The sequence below is a fragment of the Notamacropus eugenii genome, chromosome 2, assembly GCF_028372415.1.
Source record: "Notamacropus eugenii isolate mMacEug1 chromosome 2, mMacEug1.pri_v2, whole genome shotgun sequence".
In the NCBI taxonomy this organism is placed as follows: domain Eukaryota; kingdom Metazoa; phylum Chordata; class Mammalia; order Diprotodontia; family Macropodidae; genus Notamacropus; species Notamacropus eugenii.
Window position 1 is genome coordinate 234,293,785 of NC_092873.1, and position 10,775 is coordinate 234,304,559.

The following is a 10,775-nucleotide window of genomic DNA, read 5'->3' on the forward strand; positions in this document are numbered from 1 at the left end:
AGCGATAGGAAGACCTCTCCCTCCATTTCTCATTTATAATTATAAGGCAAAATAGATACTGGACTTTGTAAATCCTCAAGGGCTCTTTGACACAGGACAAATCAGATACTTCCTTCTGGTTTTCCCCATCATCAGTAACCATTATGCTAGGGAGTGCCAACGCGTACTATTTCTTGCTATGGTTACAGCATAGCTTACCGAGAGGAGCAAGTCTTATGCCTGGCCAGCAGGCTGCTCGTCCTCCTGTGGAGCTCGCTAGTAAAAGAATAGGACAGGAGAGCGGGTCAATGAAGCAACTCCGATTTATTCAAGCAAGCACTCTGATTATATAGTCTCTGCCAGCTAGCCCAGTGAACCATGGTAACACACCTAAACAAACCCGAAGCTATAGAAATGAACGCAAGCTGGAACTATAGTGACAACAACAAACCAGGGGTGGGGCCATCCCTTCCAGCGCCATCTTCTTCACCCTTCCCTGCTCTGGACTCAGTTTACCTGATGTCCGTCAATGTGGCGTCCCAGATGGTGTGGCGGTCAGCGCCCCTTACAACTCCCCCTTTTAGTTTTAGACCTGATGACCTTCACGGGTTTGTACATCTCTCAGATTGAACTGATTTTCACTAAGCATCTTCATTGTATCTTTTACAGTTCGTAGGGCACATTTGAGACATGCTGGTATGAGACACATAACAATCGGGATAACAATACTTCCTGACAACAATGGACCTAGCCAATTAAACAATGAGGTGGAATGACCAAAAAGTTGCATCATGTCTGAAACAGAATTTTCAGGTATTAACTTTTTTGTCCCTTGAGTATTTATATCCAATGCCAATTTTTCCAACAGTTTCATTTCACTTGAAACATTGGAGAGTGTTAAACCATGTAACTGAGCTCTTATTTCTTCCCAATTAAATTCAGTATCATTGTACAATTTGTTCATTATACAAAAATGACGATATCTGTAATCACATCTTAAAGCCAATTGTGTTTCTATGGCCTGCAGTTCATCCCCTATTGCTATTACATCATTTCTTAACATTTGAATGGCCTGATAAAATTCATGATCCATCTTCAATTGTTCCCTAAATCCCACTGATACATTATTTGTACAAACACCAAGGATAGCCCTTCACCAGTCCTGTAAAGTTGAAATGTCTACTAATGTCCAAAGGTCCAATACTGGTCCTTGGCCTGGCTCACTGCTAGAAGCAGTAAGATGCAGCTGACTAATTTCATGGCTCAGGCGTTGTAGTTTCTTCTTCTTTCTCTGGCGGAATTCCTGTGATTTCTTCCTGGTGCTGTACGACCCATAGTCTTTTCACTAGTACCCAAATCTCCTTGTCTCCTGTAAAGATACAAGCATAACCCTTGCCCCAAGTTATTATGGTATGTGGTCCAGGCCATTGCCCTTCCTGATCTCGCCACATGGCTGTCTGTCCCGAGGCTGGAGGTGTCCATTCCAATTTTTTCTTAAAATCATCTGGTGGTCTGCCTGATCTGACCATGTGTTTCATGGCAGACGTAAGACCGTGCTCATCAAATTTTAAGTAATTGATAGTGAAAAGTGCCAATTTTAATTGATCATGTGCTGTGGACCTGGGTCACGAAGCTCCCCCTTTTTGTTTTTGGACATATTGTTTTATGGTGCGGTTCACACATTCTACTATGGCTTGTCCTGTGGGGTTATAGGGGATCCCAGTCACATGAGAGATTCCGAATTCTGAGAGAAATTTTTGGAAGGCTGAAGCAGTGTATGCTGGGCCATTATCAGTCTTTAATAATTGTGGGACACCATGGGCTGCAAAACATTGAAGCATATGACTACACACGTCCTTAACTGCCTCTCCGCTGGGTAGAGTAGCCATGATGAAACCGGAGAAAGTGTCTATAGACACATGGACATATTTAAGCCTCCCAAATGAAGCTGTGTGAGTCACATCCATTTGCCAGATATCATTAGGATGTGATCCCTTAGGATTGTACACTCTGCATGGCATCGGTGGCTGGAAAGGAATGCATGTTGTGCATGATTTTACAATCTTTCGGGCCTCTTTCTTAGTAAGTTTATATAAATGTCTTAATGATTTTGCTGATATATGAAACTTATTGTGAGCCTGCTGAGCTTCCTCAGTGGTTTCTAGGTATACACCTCCTGACACTACTCGATCCACAACCTCATTTCCTGCTGCTAGAGGCCCTGGTAGATTGGAGTGTGATCTTATATGTAAAATGTGGAATGGGAACATACGTCCTCTTATGGTGTTTTGGACTTCCGCGAGCAACTGTCCAATTTCTAATTGGGTTGATATGCAGGCAGTCTCTAGGTCTGGTAAAAGTGTGGCTACATATCTACTGTCGGTAATGACATTGATAGGCTCATCAATTTCTAAAGCCTTCCAGACCGCAAATAGTTCGTTCTTTTGGGTGGATGAGAACCGAGTATCATATACCTGCAACCATTTATCTTGATATACATATGTGGCTGCTCTATTTAATTTTGTGGCATCAGTAAATACATTCTTTCTTATGACTGGAGTGTCATGGTGCTTCTCTGCCCATGTCTATGGTGTTTCCTGGTATATGCTTAGAGGCTTATTTATGTTCCCTGTTTTGAAGTTTTCATTAATAATATCTTGCCCTTCTGGGTATTCTGTACAGCATTTCTCTACTTGTTCTTTGTTGTATCTACACTAGATGGCATCAGGATCTCTTCCTATCAGTTTCCTCACTCTCTGAATTGCTTTGTAAACCACTTGTGCAACTAGTACACAGGAAGGGACACAAGACCTACTGTGTACCCTCTTCAAATGTATCCACTCTAATACCCCTTCCTCTTGGTGAAGGCATCCTGTGGGAAGTTCCACAATGAAAAGGATAGAGATATACATATTTTCTGTTGGTCTATATCTCCTGGTGCTAGCCTCTACGATTTTTGTTTGAATTTTGGAGATGCACTCCAGCGCTTGAGGAGTCCATTGTCGTGGTGAATTTAAGTCAGGATCTCCTTTCAGCATGTCATACAATGGGTGTAATTCACCTGTAGGTATTCCTAATTGTGGTCTGATCCACTGAAACTCTCCTATCACCTTTTGCATATGATTGAGAGTCTTGATTTTAGACACATCTATTACAGGTGATTTAATATGGATTTGATGTTCTAATATGGTGTGTCCTAAGTAATGTATAGGCAGGTCTTTCTGTGTCTTATCAGATGCTATTTTTAAACCCTGTTTGAGGAATTCTCTCTCTGTCATTTGTAAAGTCATTTCTAAAATTTCCATGTTATCATGAGCTCCCAAGATATCATCCGTATAATGGAGTATCAACACCTGGGGAAATCTCTTCCTGACTGGGTGTAATGTCTTGTCTACATACCACTGACAAATTCTGGGACTGTTTTTCATTCCTTGGGGTGGTACCTTCCATAGGTAAGGATGGTATGGCTTCTGTAGACTGACACTGGGTACAGAGAATGGAAACCTTTTCCTATCCTCAGTATAAACAGGAATACTGTAAAAACAATCCTTGATGTCAATCACCCAAAGTTTATAACTGCTGGGAATTACCTTGGGTGATGGCAAACCTGGCTGCAAAGCACACATCAGCTACATGATGTCATTGATCTTTCTCAAATCAGTCAACATTCTGCATTTTCCAGATTTGTTTTTTATGACAAATACAGGAGAGTTCCAAGGACTAAAGGATTCCTCAATGTGTCCTAACTCTAACTGTTCTTGTATAAGGTCTTTCAGGGCCGTGAGACTTTCATATTTTAGGGTCCATTGATCCACCCAGATGGGCTCATCCGAGATCCATGGTAATTTTGGTGGTGGAATTCTCACGGCATCGTCATCAATGGACCCGTTCCAAAATTTGTTGTTAATCTTACCCCTAATTGTGTAAGCAGGTCTCTTCCCCATAGTATTATGGGAAGCCCTTCCAATACTTGTGGCCAAAATTTTCCTGATCTGTCCTCAAAAGTCCACCGTAGTGGTCTGGCCACCTCCCTGGCCCATTGTGAGCCTCCTATGCCATATACATTGTCTTCCTCTCCTATAGGCCATTGAGACTCCCATTGTGAAAAAGGGAATATGCTTCTGTCTGCACCGGTGTCCACAAGGCCTGTTTTAGGTATTCCTTCTATATATATGGTAAGCATTGGTCTCTGATTGCCAATTTGTTGAGTCCAATATATTGTTTGTTCTGTGTTATGATCCATTTGTATTAATTGTGCTACCGGCTGCCCTCTATCCACCTCCACCTCCACATTGTTAGAGTTGCACATCAGGGTCTTGTGTAAGGTACCAATCAGTGGTTGCTGTGCTACGGCCTGTAAGCCTGTGTAAGCATTTGCTGGTGCAGAAATGAAAATCTCTTGCTCTGTGTTGATGTATATTTCCTCTGTTGGTAACCACACTGTTGTGCATGGAGGTGTCAGGAAATTCCCTAGGCTTCTGATTAATTTTGACTGTATGTCCCCGACTAGAATGTCCAGTACCTCTTCCTGAATTCTGAAGTGGCCTGTGGGATCGTCTCTGCGTCCTCCCGGTAGCCCCTCTTTTTCTCCTGGGCTGGAGGGACGCCCGTCTGCATGTTTAAATATTGAGCACTACCCTTGAGAGGGGACAATGACCTACACTCTGAACCCCAATGCCCTGTTTTCTTACATTTTGGACAGGGTGTGGTTGGCTTACTCTTAAATGGTGTTCTGTTCCCTTGGTTCTCAAGTCCTTTTCTTCCCTCTGCATTGTTTCTACACTCCCTCTGGTAATGTCCTATTTTTCCACACTTAAAGCATCTCACTCTTGCTCCAGCTCCCTGATAATTTCTCAGCGCCCCTGCGAAGATGGACGCCTGTACACTTGCTAGGTATGTCTGAGATCCTACCTCCTCACACCTATTTAACATGTCTTCAGTGGAACAGTTCTTGGGTAATCCTAGCATAGCCTTCCTACAATCTGCATTAGCTCCTGATCAAAGGATGTCCTTTATCACTACAGCAGTACCTTCCACTTCACCCATAGTCCTGGTGACAACCTCAGTTACTCGGGCACAGAAATCAGTGAAGGGTTCTGCATTTCCTTGCTTCAGTGATTGCAGAGATACCTTCTTAGGACCCTTCTCAGGAATCAGCATAAAGGCCTGCTCCACCCCTTGGGCTAGCCTCTCATACAGCTCTAGATCATATCCTATTTGCTTAATGTCTTCCGCATACTCTCCTGACCCAAAATAACATATCATAATTCCGTTGGGCATCTGTAGTGTTGCCAGCATTACCTGATGTTGCTATGGCTCTTAATTTTTCTGCCAAAAGCTGAAGAAAGCAAACATATTGTCTGGGAGTCAAGATGGCTCTCATGGTTAATTTCCAGTCATTTGGGGTTAACACATAATTTGCCAATTCTTTTAATCTTATGAGGACATAAGGAGCATTTATCCCATAATTTGTAACCGCCTTTTACAATTCTTCTATCTGTAAGGCTGGTATGGGCCCGTGAGTCCTCGTCACGGAGCCGTCCTCTGCTTTATCCTCCAATACAGGGAACGCACTTATCCATTCCCCGCCAATCTCCCTGAAGCTAGTGTAATCACCATCCTCTCTCAGCTTTTCTAGAGTCTGCTGTAATGCTGATTTTTTGAAAATTATTTGTACTTCTTTCACCTTGTCGCTAGGTGGCAGAATTGTTCCTCTTCTCTCACTCTCTGTGCTTCCTCCCTTCTCACCATCAGTGAACTCCTTTTTCCAGCTAACCCTCCTTTTAGTTTTCAGCAAGCCCTTTAATTTTTCAGTTAACTCTTGCATGTCCTCTCTCAGTTCCCGAACTGTCTCTCTCTCTCGCCATAACTCCTGTTCCAACTCTAAGTCTGGACATATGGATGCTGGCTGCCTTTCTGGGCTGCTGTCCCTTGTACTACTCCTTGACTCAGAGTTGGTCGTCTCTGAGGATGTGGTAAATGTTCTCATTTGCACTGCCTTGCCACCGTCTTCCTCTATGAACACATGCTTCAGCATGTCATATAGGAAGAAAGTGTGAGGATCCAATTTATTTGGGTTTTCGAGTTCAAAAGCTGTTAACTGCTCTCCAACAATGACCCAAGAGTCTAAACTCATAGGAGGTCGTTCTGACACCCAAGGACAGATTTCACAAATGGTATCTGTGAACTTCCTTATATTTCTCAAACTTACTGTAGTTCCATGTTTCCTGATCTTTTTGTAAGTTATTGCTGTGTATTGACCCTGACTCAACTTTTGTGAGCTTTACCCCATTTCAGTCTTACTCACGGTTACACCTCTTCCCACCGAGCTGAATTGTGCGTGTCTTCTCCTGCGTCCACTTCTCGGATCTGCTTGCTGGAGGACTCGGTGAGGCAGACAGGCTACTGTCTCCTGTCGCGCTCAGGCATCGGCCTTTGACCCTGTCCTGATAGCTCCTGTAGACTGTCTAGGCTTCTGGAGAGCCTGACTCACTAGGGGGGGACTGAGGGACCTGATTGCCTCAGCTGAGATTCCTGAGGGACCTAATTTCCCTTGGCTGAGCTTCCTGCTCCTTCCCCCCCTGCTTGTGGCTCCATGTTGGTGGGCGCCAAGTTGCTATGGTTACAGCATAGCTTACTGAGAGGAGCAAGTCTTATGCCTGGCCAGCAGGCTCCTTGTCCTCCTGTGGAGCTGGCGAGTAAGAGAATGAGGCGGGAGAGCGGGTCAGAGAAGGAACTCTGATTTATTCAAGCAAGCACTCTGATTATATAGTCTCTGCCAGCTAGCCCAGTGAACCATGGTGACACACCTAAACAAACCCGAAACTAAAGAAATGAACACAAGCTGGAACTATAGTGACAACAACAAACCCAGGGTGGGGCCGTCCCTTCCAGCGCCATCTTCTTCACCCTTCCCTGCTCCGGACTCAGTTTACCTGATGTCCGTCAGTGTGGTGTCCCAGATGGTGTGGCGGTCAGCGCCCCTTACATTTCTAACCTACCATTGTTCTTTAATCATTTTATAATCCTTTCACCTGAGGTCTTCAGGGGTCAGTCTTGAACTTCTGTTCAGTCTCAAAGACTTACGTCATGGAAAACCAAGATAGTTGCTGCCCTCACCAAAATTCTTGGCACTTTCAGGAGGGAAGAAAGTGTAGTGACTGACTCCTTCTAATTAGTTACTTTCACTCTCCAGCTTCTATGGTTCTCTCCTTTCACTTTCTTTTTCCCTTCCCTACTCTTATTCCATCTTTCACCCCCCACCCTCCCAACAATGCCTTCACCTGCCTCAGTGTTAGACTGGCAGTGATCATAAGACTTCAGGGAAATTCTAAAAACCATTCCATCAGACAAAGGTTAGGGATCCCATACATTAGTCTATAAACCACTTAGATCAGGATCCTTAACTTTTTTTGTATCATGGTCCGGTTTGGCAGTCTGGTGAAACCTATGAACCCTTTTCTGAATAATGTTAAAAACTCAGAAAATAGAATGCATAGGATTACAAAAGAAACTTAAAGTTAGTGAAAATAAAGATGTACTTTTTCCTTCCTCCAACTTCATGGACACGTTATAATCTATGTACAGATCCCTTGGGATCTATGGACCCCAGGTGGGGAACTCATGACTTTGATACCCTCATGATGGTCATTTTCTTTGCAGCTTCTTCATGTCCTGTCCCTGTATCACCAAGGAAATATTCACAGCACTGGTGGTGACTATGAATATGCAGGGGTAGTTCTCAATCACCAAATATAAAAGACTCTCCATATAGAAGGCAGAAGGAAAACATTTATTTAGACACCAGAAAGCCAAATCTGTCATGGTGACCAAGAAGTTAATAAACATGATCAATGCAGGGAGCAAAGCCATTCCAAGCCTCCCTCCACCTTGGTCAGGGCCTTCTCACAAGCAAAGGCTCAGGAGACTGAGCCTAACTGTGCGCCTGCCTGTATCCTCTCCTCTCTGCCCTGACTGTGCTCACTCACTTCCTCCTAGTTCTGCTCTGCCCTTCCTGTTCTGCCTGTTCAGCAAGCTCCTCCAACCACATTACTTAGGGTTCCAGGTGATTTAATAGATCTATTAATAAGTAGGAAAGATTTTCCAATTCAAATTACCATTACGGTCCCCCTTTACAAATCTTGTTTATATGTTTCTGAAAACCCGCCATAGAGGATGGACTCAACATGCTAGAGGCCTTCCTTGGGTGCTTTGATATTTTAATATATTGAGGAAGCCTACACTGCAATCAAGTTGTCCCCCAAGTATCCCTTTTTTTCCCTTCATGCCCTGACTACCTTTTATAGATAATTACTTTACCTGATGATGTCACTTATGCCGTTTTATATGTAAATCATAAGTTATAAAACATAGGATCATGGATTTAGAGCTTGAAGAGATCCCTGATCATTTAATTCAACATTTTGCTGATGAGTAAACTGAAGCCTGAAATTTAAGGGATACAGATGAGATTTAACCCAGTTTTCCATTTCTATGTCTGGTGATCTTGAAAAACAAAACTACGTCATACCATTTCTCAATACAATGCTTATTTATATGTATGAATATAATATATAATATGTGCATATTTATGTATGAATACACGTAATTTTAATAACATGGTTAACATTCCTGCACTAATAATTTAATATTGAACTTCGAGGAGATATACAATTTGAAAGATAGCTTTGCTTTTATAATTCGGTGAGTTTTGTAAACAAAAATTTTTTTTTAAATTGATGTCTAGGAAGTATTCTAAGGGTTTGCCAAAATCTTATCATATCTTCTTGTCTTTTCTGGTAAAGTGATGAAGAATGATAAGGTGTTTTTTGCAAAGAATTTTGACAGTCTGGGATTGATGGGAAATCATTTTAGGTATTGAACCAAACTGAGAACCATTACAAGTTGCTCCAATATGTGATCAGGAAGACCTCATTTTACAAACACATTTCCCTTTCTATCTCTCTCACTCACAATCACATCAGTCACTTTTTTTTTTGACCCATGGTCTAGAAATGTTGAGCTTTTTTAGAAGCAGTGCAGAGAGAAAAGAAATATTATTTTCCTTTCTTTTCTAGGAATGAGGAAATTGAGGGATGTAGGGGTCTAAAATAGGATCATAGGCTTTTAATCTGGAAAAGTGTCATTAATTGTATAGATGAAGAAATGAGGCCCTGAGAGACGTGACTTGTTCAAGGTCACCTAGGTAGAAGTTATCCCTTCCACATTGCAACTTTCCCCATCACAGTTTCGATATATGGTAGGACAGCATAAGAAATTAAAGGGGAATTTTTAGGGGAAGTTTTGCAAAAGTTGCTGACAAGAAAGCCAACAGATAAGCCAGAAAAAGCTTAGAAACTCAGAATTGCTTAAAATATATGCATAGTATTATAGAATACCAACTGCAATTTTACAATAAGGTATTGTCAACTCCCCATAAATCAGATTTCTTTTTAGTACAAAGGAAGCACCAAAAAGTTTTACACAGAGTTTCCAGATCCTGGTAGTGTCATACCAGTAACCCCCCACATTGTGGACAGAATAACTGTAGTTCAGTAAGGATTCAAACCCAGGTCTTTTGACTCTAAACCCAGTGTGCTTTCATTATTATAATGTTCTCAGGCTAACGAGTTGCATTTAAGGTAGTGCATTCAAATCCATCAGATTTCTTTACTTTTTCCAGGATATTTCCAATATTGCTAATAAATTACTTCTAGGAACTCTGTAGATATACATACATACAATAATCCAAGGTTCCTTATAATTTCTTTTCGACATCTAGCTTGGAGATTCTCAACTACCCTAAGAAATTAAAATTTCATGGCTCTTCTGAAGTGCTATTTGTGTGCTTACTTTATTCCCCATCTCCTAAATCAGGGTCTGTAAGTACTCATCTTTTATAATGTTAATGACATTTCTGTTAATGAAGATCTTCCCACCCGTTAATAGGTCTCAGGTGGAACCCACTGGGGGAAGATTGATTAGGGGAGGCTTGTTTGTGTAGCAACTGTTTTGTTAAGTGTTAATTGTTACTGAGGTACTGGGTCCCTTAGGGCTCTGAAAAAAATATATATGCTCTAAAGTGAGGTTTTGCTTTGGGGGCTTAGAAGAAGGTTCATGTGCCAGATGAGACTCTGGGTAACCACCCCTCCCCTTTTGAAAACCCAGATGGTGGTGCTTCATATACATAAATAGTCCGATAGTTGCATCTTGCGGTTGATCTATAATGTATGCATGGCTTATGATCAGACAGTTAGAAGCCCAATCTGTTGGTTTTTTATTTCTCTGCTTATATTTTCCCTTCTGGTGACTATAATTAAGTAGCTTGGTGAACCCTTAAAAGTTGCTTACCTTTTAGAAAAGCAGATCGAAGAACCTGTACAGCAGGCCAGGGCATGCCAGGGTGTCTGCTGTTACATTTTTGTAGCTCCCTCACTACCTAATTTAATGTTTTGCCATGGCAGGGACTCATAGATATTTGTGGAACGCATATCACAGATCAGTTAAAGAACCTTGAGATGTTTAGCCTAGAGAAGAAAAGACTTGTGAGTGATATGATAATTCTCTCTGAACATCTGAAGGTCTGTCATGAGTCAGAGACTAAAATTGTGTTGCTCAACCCCAGAAGACACAGCTAGAAGTAATAGGTTAAGTTACAAAGAGGCAAATTTAGACTGTATGTTGAGACATGATTGCAAAGCACTTGCACTAGTCAAAGGTGTTTATATAGACTTCCCATTAACTTCTTCAAGGGAAGGATCTATCTTTCACCTTTCTTTACATCCTTAGGGCTTAAA

At 41.9% G+C, this 10,775-nt stretch overlaps 1 long non-coding RNA gene across 1 annotated transcript; it reads right to left on the reverse strand.

The window, feature by feature from the left end:
- Positions 1 to 284: 284 nt before the first annotated feature.
- Positions 285 to 10,349, reverse strand: LOC140526939 (uncharacterized). The gene is made up of 2 exons (XR_011974610.1): positions 6,287 to 10,349; positions 285 to 1,348 (listed from the first exon to the last, which is right to left on the reverse strand). It is a non-coding gene; the product is annotated as an uncharacterized lncRNA (long non-coding RNA).
- Between the last annotated feature and the right edge of the window lie 426 nt (positions 10,350 to 10,775).